Genomic DNA, 19,288 nt, shown 5'->3' on the forward strand with positions numbered 1-19,288 from the left:
TTTAAGCGGCATTGTTTCAATTAGCAAATCGAATTACATGCTATAGTTTTGATATTAAATATTCTCCATGAATATACTTCTTTTAAGCAAGAAATGTTTGCTGACCTAGTTAGGTAATAAATGATACATACGGAGTAAAATGAACATTTCTAGTTTCCTCTGAGACTATCTTCTGATTTCAAAACATATTTACAAGTTTAAACTTTTAAAGTTTAAAAGTCTTACGCTATATTACTAATTTTACCAGTGTTGGCCTTTTTAAAGTAAGTAGACACTTTTTCCATTAATAATTTCAGAGTTATTCATTCTTCATCAGTGAGCACTTTTTCATGCATTCCAAGGGCATGTTTGTACTTCACTAGCTCTGCTGTGTTATTCATTGGCAATAAACTCATCTGCAATTTATTTTAAAATTCAAGGTACTATATTCAATAGCTTTCCACATAAATTATTGTAATTAGATAATTTTGTGCCCATTTCAGAATAAATAAGGCCTTGGAGTGGCTTTTATGGTAATGATAAATAAAATATAAGTTGATAAATAGAGTAAAGCAAAAGGACATATGAATGAACTCTAAAAATGAAACTGGAAGATAAAGTTAGTTTAGAAATTCCTAATATGCAATCTCTTTAAACTAGAAATAGAAGGCAGATTTGGCTGTGAGTATCCCAATTTCTCTCTCTTGTGGCAAAGCATGAAGAACAATGTTTCCTTATTTCAAAAGTTTATAGCTTGCTAATATTGATAGGAAACATATTCTCTCTAATACAATCTTCACAATGATGTCCAAGATGTGTTATCACTTACCTTCTTTTTAAAAATGTAAATTGTCAGTAAAACCAGTTTTATAAGTCAGCCAAAACCATGCAATATAGTTTTGTGAAAAATCAATTTATATAATAATCATGTTTGGTGAGTCCTTAGGAGTGAATTAATGATGTTTCTTCATTCATCATAAGTATTCTTTGCTTTTGGTTTATACTTATGATACAGATCTACAAAGATTTGTTAAAATATAACATTTATACTTAATTAATCACCTGTAATTTAATATTCAAGATGTTAACAAGCACACATGCATTGTGCACTTACCTACTCTGAGATGGTTCTTTGAAGTTGTCATCCAATAATGGCTTCCAACCAATGACATGAGAGTATAGGAATACCGACATAGTCAGGAAGGCTTAGGAATGTGAACTATTCGAATGGATTTATTCTGTGAGACCACTGCATCAGCCATCTGATCACGTTCCTCAGAAGCGCTCAGAAGGTTCCTATTGCCTTCATTCAGGATGTAAGAAATGTCCTGGTAATAGGTAATGACATACTCTAGAAGCTCAGCCATGTCCTCTGTAGACCCAAGTTGAAAGAACGAGAAGCTGCTACCAAATTGAGCTTTCTAATTAATGGGGAAAGGGGGTGGGAGATTCTGTGGTGGCAGAGGCCAATTGAACACTTAAGATTTAGAAGAAATGAAGCCTTTATTTCAGATGCTGATTTTTAGGCACCATTATGGTAAGACAATGATAAGGCAAAAGCCAACACATCTTAATGGATTATTAATGCTTTCCTTTCTGCTCAGTGCAATATAAGATTACTCGATATGTACATTACTTATTTCTTTATGCTTGCAAGTTTAAAATCACTTAAGATTTTATAACCAGAAAGGCCTACATGTTTTCATTATGATAGCGCAACACTTTATCATTAAGTGTTTTTTTTTCTAGTTTCTTCTCCCGGCCTCTTCATTTTTAATAATTGAACTTACTTTGCTTTTGATTATACCAAGCACTTAAGTCTTTCAGCTTCAGGATGAATAATTTATTTACAATATTCATAACTGAATGTAAAATAAACAGCTTATTGGTCCCTTTTCATGTAGTCATTTTAGGGTCTATTCTTTATCTCAGATTCTTTTGCCAATTTGAAAAGTGAAAGTATGGAAAGAAATGGATTGAATCTTAATGATTCAGTATTTTAAACTTGGAAATAGCAGGATAAATCGTTCACCATGTAACTGTCTTTATCATTAGAAATGTTCTTCAGTTTGTTGTAGGAAAACCCTTCTATAAATCACCTAATGTGTGCTGAATATAATATTAAACAAAGGAGCCTTTATCCATAAGGCTATTTGTGATTGGCAATACATTTTACATAGATATCTTCCAAGATTTAAGCAGTGAGATTTTGATTCCTGGAAAGGAATCCACTTTAGGTAGATCTATGGAAAGCAAAAATAAAAATAGATAAAACAGTGACCATTAGAAGGGCCAACTCTGAGGAAATTTAGCAAAGATTGAAGTTTGTCTTTTAGTGTGTTCAAGCATCTGAGATCTCTACTATCTGTCAAAAGCCTGTCTAATATTTCATTCAGACCAGTCACTCTTTCACACTAAGGGTTATTTTATAATGGGTCTAGACTGATGGCTTATTGCCTGGAGATCCTTGTAAACTGAGTGGTCCATAAACTCTGAGCCCATACTCCTCTAGGAAAAGATTGCAGACATTATAGTAAGTAAAACGTTTAGTGTAGGAAGGCATTTCTTTCCCATGATTTGAAGAGCATCTTCTTGTAGTTAGAGGCAAAACATTCCTAAAATCAATTCTCCACACAATTTTCTTCCCCACCAAAAATTCACAATTGTCCCACTAACCTCTTAACAGTTAATAATGCTGGTTGACTGCTTATCCTGCTTTTTATATACCATCCTGCCTTTTGAGGTTGGCATGCTTTTTTGTAACATTATGTCTGTATTAAAAAGCATCCTCTACTTTACGACATAATCTTGTCAGGAAGCTGTGTTCCTATGGGTTTGGACCAAACATGAATGTTGTAAATCTGTTTAAAAGGTGAAAATGGTGATTCATTTGAAGTATTTTAAGATTCTTGTATGAGTCCTAGAAAATAGGCCCTTAACAATTATTTAATTATTTCACTTTGGTGGTAAAAGAAGAATGCTGTAAGTCCTCTAGGATATGACTAAGTTTTTTTTTTAAAAAAGAATATGTATAAAAATCAGGGAAAGATTATTCCCAATAATGTGTTACTAGAAAACTCATTTCTCCCTTAGTAATATGTCTTACTGAATTGACAATAGGGAGTAATAAGCATGTTTTGATTGTTATTTTTCGTAAACAAATGTGTATCTAAATTGTACTACTTATTTCAAATGGGTTAATTCCAAAAGTCTTTTACGCTTCCTTCCTGGAGTAGTTTGAGGATGACATAGAATCTAATAGATGGAGATGTTTTAGAAGAGATTTAAGCACTGGGTAAATGACTGGAAGAAATGAATTTTAGTATCATTTCCAAACCATACATTCTATGATTTTATGAAACTACCTATGCAGCCTATCATAATGCCTTACGCTTCCCTGTTAAAAATTAATTATATTAATTCACACATCATTTTCCTAGCATGTTTCACATTGTCATGTGGTTTGGTATTCAGGAAGAATATTTAGTTGAGTTTTAATTAAGGGGATGCATTTTTAAAATGTAATGTATCTAAAACTATCAGAAAACATTGATGGCTAGAATTGTCACATAACATCCTTAGTAGAAATAATAAATTGTGTAAGGGATGACAGTAAGAAAAAGATAGATGTATGGTTATGAAGAAAAGGGTTAAAGCTAACTACACAGGCTTTTCCCTATGTTATTTTTTGGGAGATAGTACAGAAGATGTAGTATAGCAAGGCCAAAGGCTATAAAATAAAGCTGTTTGACTCAAATGTAGGTGTCATCAATGGTTATTGTATCATCAGGAAGAACACTGTAAACACCTTGTTATTTCCATCCAATAATGGCATTAAGTACCATTCTCAGTAGATTACTAGATACCGTTGTGCATAGTTCACTTACATAGATGGTTAACACAACACAAACGTGCTCATTGGCATGTTTGTTAATAAGTATCATTCTAATTGCAAGTCCTGGTGTTGCTAGGATGCAGCACAGCTAGGTGAATTGTCCTTCCTGACATTGAGCATCAAAAAGTCTTTGTACTCACCACTCATTTTGAAAGGTCTCAGGGGAGAGACATTTTGCAAACTCCATGAAATCTTAATAACAGCCTAAAGGAGAGAGTGCAGATGAAAATGAACAGCCTCTACCCTTTACACACAACTGCAGCACACAGCTACTCCACATAGCAACTGAAAACTGAATAATGTTTCCAAATAGAACATGACTGGATGATTAAGGTCACCTCTGGCAGTGTGGTAAGCAGTTTCTTTTCATAATGCAACTGAAATCCTCCCCCAGTGACACTACTGTTGCAGGAGGTTGGTGTTTTCATTGGCTTATGGGGGCATCTTCTTCTAGTTACCTTTAAACCATATGTCTGAACTTTTCTTTTGGGTTTCTTCTTTAAGGTGGTTCCTCTATCAGTTCAGTACAGTTCAGTACAATACTTTTTCTACAACTTGATAGAATGTACTGCTGTTTTTCCAGATACTTACTTAATTGTATTATTGGCTGGTTTTATTCTCACAAAAGCAGATTCCTAGTTAATATGATTTTTAAAAAACAATCACCTTAATCTCATGAACTAATAAGTATCATTTTATGTTCCTTCAGAAACTATTGTATCCTTATACATATGTAAGTAAATATTGTTAGTGTGAAGAATTTGTCTTGCTTTTGCCCTTTTATGGTTATTTAATGTATGAAAAGAAAATGATACGCATGTAAGATATATAAATAATGATCATATAAATACCCCTGAACACAGTTTCATGATTAAATGTTCCCCACCAGCTCCCTGTAGGATTCTCCTCAATACGAATCTCCTTACTTATCCCAGCTTCCAAGATAGTCTCCTGAATGCTGCAGTGATTTTTCAATCAACTTTTCCTTGGACTCCCATATGTATGATGAATCTTAAATAGTGGAATTGCACTACAAGAATTTTTCTATAATACTCTTTCCCAGTCAAGATTCTGTTTATCACAATGATCAATACATGTTTATTGTTCAACAATTCACTTTTCTGTATTATTCCATGTTAATGCACATGTAAGATTATCTGTTTTTATATTAATGGAAAAATTTTAAAACAGTTATAAACATATTCCTATCCATGGTAATTAAACAGTATTGGTATAAGCATTCTCAGTGATATCTCCTAATGAAGATGTATAATTTCTCCAAGGTCTAAACATAAGTTTTTCATTGGATTTCAGGATATTCTCAGACTACGAAAAATGCTTAAATGGGTTGTAGTTTCAGGGATTCTCTCAACTACTGTTCCCTGCCTTTTTCATATTTGGATCTTATTTACCTCACAGAGAGACAATTACCAGCGTTTCTTTTTATTTATTTCTGTTTATTGTAGTTTTTCTGAAAATGGGTCCTGTAGCATCCCTTCAGTTGTGTGTGTGTGTGTGTGTGTGTGTGTGTGTGTGTGTGTGTGTGTGAGTGAGTGTGGGTGTGTTGGTGGGAAGAGAGGTTTCCAAGGGAATAGAAGTGGGAGGGGTGCTCAACCTCCATCCTCATTTCAATCATAGAAATTATGATAACAGGTAGTTGTGTAATACAATATTTTATTTGAACAAAGAATTCCAAAGTTGAAAAACTATATTACAAAGCAAATGGTCCACTGTGGTTTGGTCCTGAAATAAAATATTAAAGTGGGAGTCAGCAAACGATAACCTCCAAGCTAATCTGGCCTTCCATATATTTTTGTATGTTCCATGAGCTACGAAGGATTTTCTTTGTGTTACATTTTAACTGAGTGAAAAGAATATCAAAAGGAGAGTAATATATCATGACATAAAAAATTATTTGAAGTTTCAGTTTAGGCCTCTGCAGCTAACATTTACGGGCACACAGCTGCACTCATTTGCTTCTGCATTGTGTGTGACTGCTTTGGGGCAATGATAGAGCCGTCTAGTTGTTGCAACAGAGAGTATATGGACTGCAAAGCTTAAGATATTTACTCGGGGCCACTCCAGAATTTAGAGCATTGGAATTGTGTGGGAAAAAGTACTGACAAACTCCTAATACATCAATCTTCTGACTTCCTATTTTCATCATCTCATTTAGCCTTTGTGGAAATGAAAAGTTTGAAGGTCAAGTGATAGGAACGAAATGTTACAATATCTAGTACGAGCAGTCACTAGGCTCAACACTTTAAACGACGTGATCTGACTTTTGACAACTACTGAAAGTTCAAGTCATCTTTATCATTTCTTTGAAGCTAAGGATTTGAGGTCAGAATGGTTATGTAGCTTATACAGAGCCTTACAATTGGTAAGAAGAGACAAGATACAATAGCCACTCCTTTTATGATCATAAAGTGATGTTCTGGGGAGCCTCAGTCTTTCCCCTTCTCATTAGCCTTGTCAGTTTCTAGTTTTTGAGATCCATGTGTGTTTGTCAAGACCAAAGCTGTATGCAGTAGTCTAATTAAAAACAGACTATATAAATACTGTGTATTGAGTTCAACATAAAACTATCTAGTGGTAGGGGTGAATATGTCCATGCCATCTCTACTTACTTCCACTTGTGATTCAGCATCATTAAGAAAGCTGAATCATATTTATTAAGCACAAAGCATGTTTTCCCATCATTTTTCTTTAGAATGTGCCTTTACTTTTGCTACTCTGCTGTTTAGATCAACCTTATTTTTATTTCTTGGCTTTAGGTTGTAAGGTAATACTGATCTTAGACATAATTGTGAATTAGGTGAACTTTGGTTCCCCATTTTCTGTCCTTATATCCTCTTAGTATTTCATTTGTCCTTCCTTTCTATCATCCCCTGGTGTGCTGGGAAATATCTAACAAATTTGTTTCAGAGGAAAAATGGGTCCTGATTTATATTTGCAAAGTTGCCCATATGATGTCTCCTAGAGTGCAAAACTTCTGAAATTTTAACAACTAGCTCTTGTAGATTAGATGCTAGATCCACCATACCACACACTTTATCCATTACTTAAACATTTAACATGGTTCAGGACTCCTCCTTATCTCCTCAGTCTACCTTCCCTGTGGTCTCATCCCGTCTTCCAGGTAGTACTACATGCTCTTCCTCAGCAACCTACCTATCCTATGTCCATTTGTTTTTCCTCCTGACCTTGTCAAAGACCTGACAAACCAAATTGAGAAACTGACATAAAATGAGATGCTAATGAATGACAGCTACAGTGGGACTGTGTATCCTCAAAGAACAATTGTCAGAAACAGAACAAGAATGATCATGTAGAAATAGCAGTGCTGAATACAGATTAGGGCTATGAGGAGGGAGAAAGATTTTATAAGGAGGTGAAGGATATAGGAAACTTCCCATGGGACAGCATCGAAAAACTTAGAGGAAAAAGAAACCACCGGAGTATGGTCCATAGAATTTGGATGACCCAAGAATTTTTGCACCCCGGTCAGGGACCAGGAACATGGTGAGTTGAGCTGACCTCGTCATCAAAATGAATGAGATACAGTCATTCTCCAAGTTAGGAACAGACTGAAGAGTGCTGGGTGCACACACCATTCTGCTAGTTCAATATACTAGTAATGAAGTGGAGTTATTTATTTGATTTATTTATACTAGTAATGAAGTGGATTGATTTATTTCTGAGAGAGTTCTAAAACTGACAAATAAGGCTGACTTGGGATTTTTTTTTCCATGTTCAAAATGTATCGACTAAGTAGGGAAGAGGATTAGCTTCTTCTTAAAAATTCAACTTTTATATGGAAACAGCCAGTATTTGCGTTTAGTATATGCTTTATTAGAACAAGCTAAGGGTAGCATAATTAACATTTACAGATCTACTTTCTGCATGTGGGCAATGAATTGTTGACTCTTCCTTGTCCTTGAATCCATTTCTTCCATTCTCTTGAGAGATATATTCCAGTGTTTGACTCTTCAGTTTGTAGCTTCACTTTCTGATGACTTTCTCTTTGACTGTAAGATTTTCTTTATTAGAGAAAAAGATAATCTGCCTTAGATTTTCTGTCTCAAATTAGCAACAGCTCTGTGTATTTGTGGGTCCTACTTTTCTAGGATTCCTCATCATAGATGTCTATACTTTCTCCAGCTCCTTTCTGCTCATTCACTTTCCCTCTTCGAAAGTCTGATTTGCTCCTTCAAGAAATCTTTCCTTTTGAAAATTGAAATTGCCTCTTTAAGGAGATGTAACTTTACCTCTGTCAACTTTTACCTCTGTCAACTTTTACAAAATTTTTTCTGCTGATGTTGGCAATGATGTTTACTCCGTATTGCATGTTATTTTTTCATGTTCTAATGCTGTGCTGACAATTCTATTAAACATGTAAAATGATTGCACTTTTTGCTATAACTTTCTAATGTGAGTATTTCCATTTATTTGTCCATAGCTTTCCAGTGTGACTAAATATTAACCTCCAAAGTTCTCTGCCCTTATTTTACAATTCTATCATCTTTCTTAATTTCATACCTAATAGCTGTGGGAGGAATAGAGAGGGAACAGGCTTGGCATATTGTACACTTATTTGACTGTAGAACCACTCAAATATTTTCCATTTGTAAACAAATAAAAAATTAAAAAATAATTCATAAACATCAAATATAAGTGAAAGAAGTGAATGTAACATTGTTGGGAATAGGGTTTTCATTATTATTCTGAAATAGTCATTTATATGTTGTGAGACAAAGCCAATGATGTCATAGGAAAGCCATATATCTGGCATGAAAGAAAAGAAGGGACATGAAAGTTTGACATGGTTAAATACAAACTTGTCAGCCTTAGTATGCATATGAATTGGTCTTATCTTAACAAAAAACATTACCTAGCTCTGCAGCAAAAAGAGGTCCGGAAACAATGAAAAATTAATAACAGAAATTACTTGTGGTAACCAGATTGTGATATCAACATACTATTAAAGGAGCCTATTAAAGGAACCAGGGGTTCTTGGAGATGTGACTGTCAGCTTAAGAAAGGTAATAGAAGATGAGCAAGGGGCATCTTTTTATGAAAGAAAACAAGAAAACTATTATATTGCTAGGGTCATATCAAAAAAGGGGCAGCTTGAAAAGTTTCACATTGCTTATTAAAATTAGTGAAACTTTCAAGGCACTTGAAAACATCAAATATGTTTAATTCAGGAGTTTATAATGATGATAAAAATCCTGGTCACCTTTGGAATATGCAAAAAAAATCTAATGCATAATTTTGAAAGCTATTAAGGCAATGGAAAGAATCAAACATTTATCTGCCCTTTCCTCCATGAACTGTGTTGCAGGATAATCAAAGATTATAAAGAAAATTTTCTCTTTGTGGAAAAAAATTACCTAAAAATGAAAGCAGGATAATATTAGAGTAGCATCAATTTGCAACCCCTAATGAATTATTGGATTTGAAACAGACATAATCAGATATTATGGACTTTCTCATGAAAATTCTCTCTAGTGGTTTGCAAGCATTCTTGGCAATAAAATCACATTTGAATCTCATGAAGCTTCAACAAAAATACTATTTTACAGTAAATTTAGAGAAAAGAAGAACATGTAAAACAAACATTACAGCAATGCAGTCTGCACAATAATTAGAAATTAACAGAACAAAGGATTCAAGTTCTTTAAAAATGATGTAAGAAGGAAAGGAGGATATGGAGAAGATACGTAGATTAAAAGAGATGTGTCAGCCAATTGCAATATGTGGACCTCATTTGTATACTGCCTGAAATAAACAGACTTTAAGAAATTTGATGAGAAAATTATAGAAATTCAATTACTTTCTGGGCATTTTATAATAAAAAGTAATTAGTATGGATTTTTAGGTGGGATAATGGCTTTGAAGCTACATTTTAAAATACTATTTAATACATATGGATTAAGGGATAACAGTATTTTGGACTTGCTTCAATAAACTCTAGGTAGAGGAAATTAGGTTGGATTTGAGGTTAAATAAAATTAATAACAAAGTAATAATTGTTGCATCCAATGGGCTTATTACTCCTATCAATTTTAGATTTTTTATAGAGTAAAATTGAAAAATAATCAATATTTTATTATGACTATAATAAAACTTAATTCTGAACAAATAGACTAAAATTATAACCAGTTAGAAAATAATGGCAGATCTTGTTTGTAATAGGAATTTAAATTTAATGCCCCCAAATTTGACAATATAGGCATAAAATCTCATATTAAAACAGATTTTAACATATTCCTGAGAGATATATAATAGACTTGAACAGAGAGAAGGATGTATAGTACTCATAGGTAGGAGAAAATAAGATAATAAAGTAGCCAGCTCAGTTCACTGATGCCTAATTTTTATGTTAATGTATGAATTTAATGAAATTTGAAAAATACCCCTTTTCTGCAGTTATACAAGTTAGTTGTAGAGTTTATCTAGAAAAACATATTGGGTTAAAAAGTCTGAAACTAAGAAGAACAATGGCTAGTGGAAGATGAACTATATACCATTAAAATATATCATAATTAAATGAACATGGTGTGGACAGATGAAAAGCCAGACTAGTAGAACAAAAGAAACCAAGAAAGAACCCTAAATGTATAGGATGTATATGTGAAAATATAGACTTTAGAATAATGATGATATTTCAAATAAGTAGGAAAATTCTGTGTGTTTGGGGGGGGGTATGAATCCGGGGCTTGAACTCATGCTGTCCCTTAGCTTCTTCTTCACAGCTGGCATACTACCTCTTAAGAAACACTTCCATTTCTCGCTTTTTGCTGGCTAGTTGGAGATAAGAGACTTGAGACTTTGTCTGCCCCAATCGACTCTGAATACTATTTCTCAGATCTTTGCCTCCTGAGCAGTTAGGATTACAAGCATGAACTACCAGTGCCTGGTAGGAAAATTATCTTAGAGGATATTTTTTTAACGCATCATTAAGAATGGTTGCTTTGCTTTTTCCTCTGTCTTTTATTTTTCCAGGTCTGTGTACTGTCCCTGAGCTTCTTTTGCTCAATGCTAGCACTCTACTGCTTGAGCCACAGCATCACTTCTGGCTTTTTCTGTTTATGTGGTACTAAGGAATCAAACCCAGGGCTTCATGCATGCTAGGCAAGCACTCTACCACTAAGCCACATTCCCAGCCCTGAGGATATTTTTTAAGTCATTGAAATGAAAGATATTAAAAACATAACATTGGCTCTATTTCAGATGGATTTGAGAGCCAATGTTCAAAGTAGTCCAAGAATACATACATGATTTCCTTATTCACTGTGCTGTTTTATCCTTTTGTCTAGTTTTTTGAAGAGGGGAGAATTTTTATCACTCTCTTCCTAAAACCATTTCAACCAGTTTACTTGCTATATTTTCATACATGCAAACAATCTACTTCATCCATATTCATCCATTTTTATCATCTTTAGCCTTCTCCCACCTTCTAGCCTCCACTCCTTCTAACTGAGCCTATTTCTCTTTCCCCTCTGATTTTTAAAAAGAGCAAAAGACATCAATAACAGTTCATAAAAAGAAATACAATTGACCTTTAACACGCAAAAATTATGAATTATAATCAAAATAACAGATACCATTATACGTTCATTGAAATATTGTTTGTCATCTTTCTCTTTGGAAAAAATCTAACTTAGGCTGTTTGATCAATTGTATGGAAACGTGAGACTCATACATTTTTGTAGAAATGTCTGGGCTGTGGTTTAAGTGGTAGAGTACCTGCCAAGGAAGCAAGAGGCCCTGAATTCAAACTCTAGTCCTACTAATGAAAGAATCTGACTTGTTATATTCTATAGTTTTGACCTTGAACCCATATGAATTATTTTCATAATTATAAAATAAAGTAACTCAAAGGAAAGAAATCAACCTCTAACAATGCAAATGAAAAAGATGAGTCCAAATATCTATCAAATTGTATTATAACTATGCTAAGAATTATTATTTCAAGTAACTTTAAGTACTTTGACTCTAGATTTCCAAGTTTGTATGTCTGAAGGGAAAAAACCCATTAATTAAATTTTTATAGCTTTATTGAGCTACAATTATATAGAAATAATTGCATATACTTGATATTTATATTTTGATGGTTTTGAACATATACGAGCAACTCTAATACTATTATCTCAATCATATGTATCAATTTCAAATGTTTTCTTTTGACCAAATTCAATTCTAAACTCAGAACAATTTTCAAATATAAAGTTGAACTGTGTTTTTGATAATAAATTTGAATCTCATTTTCAATAATATACTTAAATTGAATTTTCAGTAATAAATATACAGTATTTGAAAACTAAAATGTATAGTTAGCTACATAAAGAAAAATAGAAAATACAAGAACTTCTAAAAGACAAATAGTTTTGATCCTACAATTAGATGACATATGGATAAAACTAGTATAGTTAACTTATATTTTAAAAGGAATCTAAAAGAAATATTGCTTATGTAATATGTAGATCTCATCTGAATCCTGAAAAAGTGGAAAACATTGTGATAGTTACAGAAAGTTGAACAAGATGTCAGCTGAATGTTTGAATATTGTGATTATACTACAGATGCTACATATTAAAGATTCATAACAATGTATCATAGTAAATATATAATATCAAAGATTTGCTTTAAAATTTAAAGTGAGGGCAAATGATAGAATGGGTGACATTGATTAAGATTCATTGCTCTCGTAAATTAACATGCTGAATTGAAACCTCTTTGTATAATAATTTAAAGATAATTCAAAAATTTAAAATTAGAGTACAAGGGGAAGAGGAAAAGGAAGAAAAGAAGGAGGGAAAAAATCCACAACATTAACACGGAGTTAGAACTGACTAAACAAAACTAGTATGGTTCAGCTGGGTACCAATGGCTCATGCCTATAATCCTACCTATATCAGGAGGCTAAGATCTCAGGATCATGGTTCAAAGCCAGCCCAGGAAAGAAAGTCTGTAAGAGTCTTGTCTCCAATTAACCACCAGAAAACTGGAAGTAGCACTGTGGATCGAAATGGAAGAGTGCTAGCCTTGAGCAAAAACAAAAAGCTCAGGGATTGTGCCCAGTCCCTGAGTTCAATACCCACAACCCCACCCCTTCCCCGCTGCGCCCCCCACCCCCCACACATACAAATAGCATATTCATATTTCTCTATTGGGTGAAGAGAGTTAGACTGCTACTGTTATGAAACTAATTTTTTCTATAATAAAAAGTTTTTAAAGTATGCTTGACTTTGCTGAAGGATCCAAATCTTACCCTCATCCGTGGAGTGGACTCTACATCCCAAGCCTTGATGAGGTTTTTGAAAAGCTATCATTTCCCAGAGTTCCTTTGCCCATCTCACTTCCAAAGGAACCCTGGTTAGCTAGAGTACTATGCTGAGGTATTCTGCTAGCCAAGCTACAGCTGGACTACTTTACCATCATTTAAAAATATCTTTTTTTCTCTTTCTTGCTATTGTTTCTAATGCATTTATAAGATTATCTCTTTGTTGCTTTGTATGTCCCTTCCCCACAGTATAACCCCTGCTTTCACTATATTTGATGTCAGTATAACTTGTGGAGGAGATGGGGGAAAACCAGTTGTTTAAGGATACAGGTGGACCTGTTGCAACAATGAGAAGTACAAGTTGTCATGTCCAAAACGAGCTTTACAATGTCGGTATGGGGGGGGGGGGAAGGAGGGGGAAGGAGAAGGATTGGGATTGGGGGGAAGGGGGGAGGCTGGGAAGGGATGTGAAGGGTAAACAAAGGAGGAGGCTGCAATCCTTGGTAAGAAATGTACGCATTATCCTGCCCATGTAATTGTAACTCCTCTGTACAGTATGTTCACAAATAAAATTAAATTAAATTAAAAAAAAAGAATTCCATTGTGTATATATACCACATTTTCTTGATCCATTCATCTACTGAGGGGCATCTGGGTTGGTTCCAAATCTTAGCTATGGGAAATAATGCTGCAATAAACATAGTTGTGCTGGTAGCTTTAGTATGGTCTTGTTTGTGATCATTTGGGTAAATGCCCTAAAGTGGGATTGCTGGGTCATAGGGGAGCTCTATGTGGAGTCTTTTGAGGAACCTCCATACTGCTTTCCAAAGTGGTTGAACAAGTTTACATTCCCACCAACAATGAAGTAAGGTTCCCTTCTGTCCACATCCCCTCCAGCATCTGTTGTTGTTAGAGTTCTTGATTTTTGCCATTCTAACTGGAGTGAGGTGGTATCTCAATGTTGTTTTGATTTGCATTTCTTTTATGGCTAGGGATGTTGAGCATTTCTTCATGTGTCTATTGGCCATCCTTCTTTCTTCTTCAGAGAAGTTTCTCTTTAAGTCTTTAGCCCACTTATTGATTGGGCAGTTGTTTCTTTGAGGATTTGTTGTTGGGGGGTTTAATTTTTTGAGTTCCAAGTATATTTTAGATATGAGACCCTTGTCTATTGTATGGCTAGTGAAGATCTTCTCCCAATCCGTGGGCTTTCTATTGATCTTGCTAGCTATGTCCTTTGCCATGCAGAAGCTCTGCAACTTCATGCCATCTCATTTGTCCAACCATTCTTTGATTTGTTGTGTTTCCGGGTCTCTATTAAGAAAATTTCGGCCTGAGCCAAGGAGACCTAGGGTTTCTCCTATTCCATCCTGTAGTGTTTTCAGAGTGTCTGCTTTGACTTCGAGGTCTTTGGTCCATTTGGAGTTGATTCTGGTGCAGGGTGATATGTAAGGATCTAGTATTTTGCCATTTTAACAAATGATATAGCTCCACTTAGGTCTTAAACCCATAATTACTTCAAAATAAAACTTCAATTTCTTACATCTTTATCTTTAAGACTATTCTCTTGGAAAAAAATGTGTTTATGACTACGTCTCAACATCTAGAGTTTCAGCTTAAATTTCAGAGTTTTTAAATGTCATTTCAAAGTCACCATTTCATATTTTAAATTGTTCAGTTATCATTTTGACCTTTTATCTCCCTTTTGGTTTTAATTTTATCTTAGATTGTTCTTACTTTTTATTTTTGTGTCTTTGTAAGCTGACATTTCTAAGTTTTTATCTTAAATGTCTGCCTTTTCTTTTTGGACTAATTTTCCTTGTACTTTATGATCTTTTTTAAATGCCCAGCACAAATGGAGCCACAAGACAAATGACATTGTAGAGAGTCCCTGCTCTACAAAGGAACTCTAAAACTTTCTTCCCCACAGGTGTCCCTAGAGTAGTTTCTTGGTGCTCTATAATCACAAATCATAGATCTCCTATCATTTTCAAGACTTACTTTCTCCCCCGATACTTTTTTTTTCTATGCAACTCAGTAGAGAAGCTGGTAATGTATTTCAAAGTAAAAATTAATTCTCTGAGAGGTTAGAATGCTTCTGGGCCTGGAATATTTCTGATGTTACTTGGCAGTCAGCTCTTATGTAAAGAACTGCATGTTTCCATTTCTATTGTTTCCAAGATCAATCTGTAAGACAAATGATACAGGCTGTAAAGCAAGGAAATAAGACTCTCCTATATAAAATTGTGGAAGAATCCATTGTAAGTCTCCCATATTCAGTTCCTTCAGAGGAATCGAGACATGTTGAACATCCTGAATATTCATCAAAATTAATTCAAAGATCACTTTATTAATTGTTACAATTGTATCATGTTGATGAAAACAAGTGGGATTTTTTTTTATTGATGCCATTGATTGTAGCTGACTTCTTAGAGGTCTGTAATCAGAAGAAATTAAGTGGATCATAAATGTCTTTAACTTTTTATGGAATAATTTCTCTCAATTTTGCCTTTTTTACCCTGGTTCCTTACCATAAATATTTTGTTAATCTTTTATGATTAGTGATGTATTATGCTACAGGAATATTAATATCAATCAATTTACATATGAGGCACTAGTAAACATGACACCCCAACCCATGTTTCGTGACTTTGGCTCTTAAAATCACATGTAATATTAACACATATTTTAGGAAGAATAAAGCAGTATGTTATTATGTAACTGTAACCCCTCTGTACATCAGCTTTTCAGTAGAAATAAAGAATAAAAACAGTATCTTAGACACTTTATTTTAATAAGCAATTAAATAATTACTAATTTAAAATACCCATATAAACATTACTTGGAACAACCAAATTTTACTCTAAATTTTCCACAGGTTTAGAGATAATCAGATGCCTTACAAAAGGTCATGTCATGGTATTTTATTTGTGATATTTTGATTCTTTTAAAAATAAATACTATTGATTAATAACAATATACATATTTAAAATATAGCCATGGGGAAAAAAGACTGATGTGGCTCCCTGAAATTATAGCAAAGAAGAATTAAAGGATATTTTATAGAATGGAAATCTAGTGTACTTTCATCTAAAACGTACCTTGAAATGTATAAAGCATCTCAATTCATTTCTTAGTACTTTGTGTGCTAGTATTGATTGGCTCTCTTGCTCATGGCTGGCACCGTACAACTTGAGCCACATTTCCAGTCTGCCATTTTTGCTGGTTAATTGGAGCTAAGTATTCTGCCTTGGCTGATTTTCCCCCTGAGTAGCTAGGATTACATGTGTGAGTCACCAGCCCTAAACTTGATCTTCATTTTAAATATTGGCACTATCATCACAAATCCAGAAGATAAGAGCTATTCTCTAAATCTACATTGCTGTTTTCTCATAGATGTTATGTTTTGCTGTCTGTTTTAGACAAGAATCGGTCCTAATGAAAATTAATACAAGTTTAAAACTGTTAGTACCTTATGAAATAGAAATTCACTGTGATAAAATTATTTTCTAAGTTTGTAAATGTGCAGGTGATACTAATATATTATTTTAAACATGCTTACATGTTAGCATCATTTATAATGCAAAAATGGAAACCACATACGTGTTCATCAAGAAGGCATTGTATGCAAATAGAACCATGAAATTTGTTGAAAGGAGAGTGAAAGGATGAAGGAGAGAATTGGAGGGGGTGAGTTTGATCGAGTGTATTGTGTGTATGTAGGGAAATGTCACAATGAACCTCCCTTGTACAATGAATAAATCCTAATAAAACAAGAAAAGGGGAAATAAATTATGTAGGAATGTGCAATCCTAAAAATGGGGAACTGTTATATTAGGCTAGTTTATACTATGAAATATAATGAAGTATTTTAAGTGGCAGTATAAATGTATACTTAGTTGCAATAAAAAGTCATTACTTTCTCAGCTCTTTCCTTCTCAGCTCTTTCCCCGCTCTCTTAGCTCTTTTTCCCAGCTCTCTCTCTTTCCCTGCTCTCTTTCCCAGCTCTCTCTCTCTTTCCCACCTCTTTCCTGGCTCTTTCCCACCTCTTTTCCCAGCTCTCTCTCTTTCTCAGCTCTTTCCCAGGCCTTTCCCGGTCATGTGGAGTGCCAACCTGGCCTGGTCCCAGCAGGTCTACTGAATAAACCTACCCCTTACCTGAAAGAAAAAAAACTCATTACTTTCTAAGAAGTTCACAATAGAAGAAAGCAGATTATAAATAATAGCTACGGAATGACACAGAATGATTTCATCTGTGTTTGTTTTTGCATGCATGAATCTATTTTTCAAAAGCTATACAGCAAAATGTCAGCAGTTTCTATAAATGCCATCGGGACAGGCAACTTTATATATCTTGTTCATTGCTACAGCTAGAATAGACTCAATAGTTATAGAATTATTAAATAAGGGGCTATATCTAAATGAAAAATTTCAAAATTTTCACTCTTCATTTTCTATATATGGCATAATAGTCATTAACTAATTCCTAAATAACAATCTACTTTTCTTTTTCATTTTTTAGGCAATACAGTATTGAACTCAGGGCTTTTCATCTGGTAGGCAGTTACTCTAGCGCTTCAGCCAAACCTCTACTCCTTTTAGCTCTAGATTACCTGTGAGATAGTGTCTCATATTTTGTCCAGGCGTCCTGGACTACAATCCTGTTATTTGTATTTCACACTCTATGATATCAGTTGATTGCCACCATACCCAGCTTTTTCTGTTGAAATGGTGCTTTACCAACTACTTTTTGCCTGGCTTGGCCTAATTCCACAGTCTTCCACATCTCAGTCTCCCATATACCTAGGATTCCAGGCATAAGCCACCATACCTGCCTTATGTCTTGTTTTATTTTGAGGAAAAACTCTTAGATTAACTGTGATCATTTTTGGTGTTATATAAGTGGTTTAAAAAAGTGTTAATAGGAAAAATTATGAGAAAAAATCACAACTGTTCATACAATATATGTCACAGATTTTTTGAAATGTTTACTTTGTGAATGATGTATTGTAGTCCTATTTATGATTTTGATACAGTTGACATTTTAATTTTCAGAATAAATGTATCTGTTGGCAAATAGCTGGCTTTTATTTTAAAAAAAAAAAAAGAAATGAGCCAAAAGTATGTATGGTATATTTTTGTTATTGGTAAGTAATTTAAATCAATATTTCTTATTTAACAACTCAACTTTCCCAAGAGCCTTGAAGTTGTGTGGCATCTTAGAGATAGAGCATGCACTTGTACTCCTTAAACATCTACTTTAATTGTCCTTTTAATTTTTCAAACTTTACATAGAGATTCAGATCTATTGACAGAACAAAGGAACTACAGATCCTGTCCTTTCTTTCTCAGCCTGGATGCTTAGTTAATTAAATTCAGGTTTGCAGTCAAGTAATGTCATAGCCATAGTTCTTTAATACTGAAGTACAGCATGTGTAGGTTGAAATATATTCAGTACACAGTTAACACAAGCTTTGTTTCCTTTTTTCCCCTGAAGTAATATCCTTGTTTAAAGATATTCTGTTCTAAAGGAGATGTGACACATTGTAAACTCTTTTGTCTATAAATGTGTTTCAGACTTCTTCAGTTAAGGAAACAATGTTAGCTTTGGAATCTCAAAATTTCCTGCAATTTTTCAATAGCCAACAATATCACTGAACTTGGATTATTAAATATAAAGTAAAATTTTAAATATTAACAAGATCTATCTTAAATCCCCCCAAGCCTATTTATTTTAATAACTAAAAAGTTGAAAATGCTTCTATTATCTGACAACATGGTTAAATAATGCAACTATGCAGGAAGAATTCAGAATGTATGAAAGGTAAGGAGTTTTAAGACATGAGCCATTTGAATTAATGCCTAGATAGAAACCGGAAAAGCAGACTCTCAGCAAACTCTGGATTTAGGACTTAACAGGGAAGTAAATGTACAAATCCCTTAGTTGACACTCATGGGAAGAAATTTGTAAAAATGATTCAGAGTCCTACCGTGAAAGAAAAATAAATGTAGGAAAATTATGTGTAATCATTGAAGCATGGATACAGAATGAAACCCTGCATAGATTAGATACTCAAGAAAGAAACTCATAAATGTATAAAAATTAAGAGGAAATTTATAAAGAG

The sequence above is a fragment of the Dipodomys merriami genome, unplaced genomic scaffold (genome assembly GCF_024711535.1).
Source record: "Dipodomys merriami isolate MVZ:Mamm:240054 unplaced genomic scaffold, mDipMer1.0.p SCAF_3, whole genome shotgun sequence".
Lineage (NCBI taxonomy): Eukaryota > Metazoa > Chordata > Mammalia > Rodentia > Heteromyidae > Dipodomys > Dipodomys merriami.